This window comes from Petaurus breviceps, unplaced genomic scaffold, assembly GCF_028583685.1.
Source record: "Petaurus breviceps papuanus isolate PSGF00001 unplaced genomic scaffold, PetGlider_PUasm1.0 226, whole genome shotgun sequence".
NCBI lineage: Eukaryota > Metazoa > Chordata > Mammalia > Diprotodontia > Petauridae > Petaurus > Petaurus breviceps.
In genome coordinates this window covers 3,175,595-3,177,879 of record NW_027185890.1, presented here as the reverse complement: position 1 = coordinate 3,177,879, position 2,285 = coordinate 3,175,595, and the positions used below count along the sequence as shown (strand labels likewise).

The following is a 2,285-nucleotide window of genomic DNA, read 5'->3' as shown; positions in this document are numbered from 1 at the left end:
TATCTATCTATCTATCTATCTATCTATCTATCTATCTATCTATCTATCTATCTATCTATCTATCTATCTATCTTACTTTGCTTAATTTAAAGCCCATAGAAATGTCAGCCATGATCTTAATAGCCAACTGGTAGATAGTCATATAAAGAGGACTACTCAGATAACAGTTCTAACAGTTCTGAATTCTTTTTTGCTCTTTTTTTAAATGCTTTATTAACTTCTGATTTACATCATTAATTCACGCCAAAGTTTGAGTTTCAAATTTTCTCCCCGTTTTCCCCCTACCCCCCCCAAAATAGCAGTCCCACAGGATATCCCCTCCTCCAATCTGCTTTCTCCCATACCCCTTGAAACTTCTCCAGTGGAACTCTATGCCCCAGTGCCTGTATATCTTATTTCCCAATTACATGTAAAATAGTATTGATAATAGTATACACACAAACACACACACACATATATATGTATACATACATACATACATACATACATATCTGAGTATTTGATTTTAAAACTTTGAATTCCAGATTCATTCCCTTCCTCCCTTGTCACCCACCCTTACTGGGAAGATAAGCAGTTCAGTATAGGATATGTGTAGCTAATGCAAAACAATAACATAGTAAATATATTGTAAAAGACTGACTATATTTCCCTCCCTCCTATCCCACCTCCCACTTGTTCTATTCTCTAATTTGATCCTGTCCCTTTTCAAAAGTGGGTGTTTCCAACTTCCCTCCCCCCCAGCCTGCTTTCCCTTCCATCATCCCCCCTCTCATCCCCTTCCCCCCCTACTCTCCTGTAGGGTGAGATGCCCTATTTAGTGTGTATTTCATTCCCTCTTCAAGCCAAATTCAGTGGGAATAAGGTTGACCCATTCCCTTTTGCCTTCCTATTCTTCCCCTCCATTGTAAGCATTTTCCCTTGCCTTTTCTATATGAGATAGTTTACCCCATTCTGTCTCTCCCCATCTCCTCTCATTATATTCCTCTCTCACCTCTTAATTTCACCTTTTAAGCATCATTCCTTCTTGTTAAATTGGTCCTGTGCCCTCTATCTATGTATACCTATAAACATATATACACACATTCAAATATGTATTCATATGCCTATATATATACACACACACACACACATTTCTATTCCCTTCAACTACTGAGAAAAGTTTCATAAGTTACAATTATTGTTTTTCCATGTAGGAATGTTAGTAGTTCAACCTGGATAAGTTCCTTATGATTTCTTTTCCCTGTTTAAATTCTCATGTTTCTCTTGCTTCTTGTATCTGAATGTCAAATTTTCTGTTCAAGTCTGGTTTTTTCAGCAAGAATGCTTGAAAGTCCTCTATTCCACTGAATGACCATATTTTCCCCTGGAACATGATACTCAGTATTTCTGGATAGGTGACTCTTGGTTTTAATCCCAGCTCCTTTGACCTCTGCAATATCATATTCCAAGCCCTTAGATCCAACAGTGTAGAAGGTGCCAGATCCTGGGTTAATCTGATTGTGTTTCCAAAATATTAAAATTGTTTCTTCCTGGCTGTTTGTAATATTCTCTCCTTGATCTGGGAATTCCAGAACCTGGCTATAATATTCCTAGAAGTTTTCTTTTTGGTATCTTTTTCAGGAGGTGATCAGTGGATTCTTTCAACCTCTATTTTGCCACCAGACAGGGGAGCTTTTGTCCCAAACGCTGGGGTATTCAGAGCTGCTAGAGGTATTAGATGGGTGCCCTCTCTGAGGTCTCCACATGCTCTGGCAAGCTGGAAACACACCCCAGGACCTCCACCCTAGATTGCCATCCAGATCTAAGCAGGTGAAAGCAAGAGTGATTACCTCTCAGACTGGCGCTTGGTCCCCCTACACTCTGCAGGCCAGGAGCTGAAGCTACCACGTGGCACTGGGTGGCTGTGCATGGCGGCTCAGAGGCTTCTTGCCCAGTGAGCAAAAGCCATGCACTCCCACTTAGTGGTCCCAAAGTCCAGACTGCCCTGACCTCTCACTTTGTCCTTTGCATCTGTGTGTTGATAAATCTGGAAATGTCCACAGCCACTGCTTCTCTGGAATCCCTCTGGCAGAGGGTGGTTAGGCCTGCCCTGGGGCTAAAGCCTCAGTGTGGGGCTGGGCTCTGCTCCCAGAGTGTTGCTCTGGCAGAGATTCCTGCTGGCCTGCTGGGCTGTCCTCAGTAGGAGGTTAACTTCTCTGTGTCATTTTGTGGGTTCTGCAGCTCCAAAGTTTTTTCAGGGTCCCCTTTTGTACATGGATTGGGGAAGGTGGAAGCAGGAGCTGCAG

General features: G+C 42.3%; 1 pseudogene; it reads right to left on the bottom strand.

Annotated features, from left to right (window-relative positions):
• Positions 1–1,909, bottom strand: part of LOC138166797 (glutathione S-transferase A4 pseudogene) — a 39,617-nt pseudogene extending 37,708 nt beyond the window's left edge.
• Between the last annotated feature and the right edge of the window lie 376 nt (positions 1,910–2,285).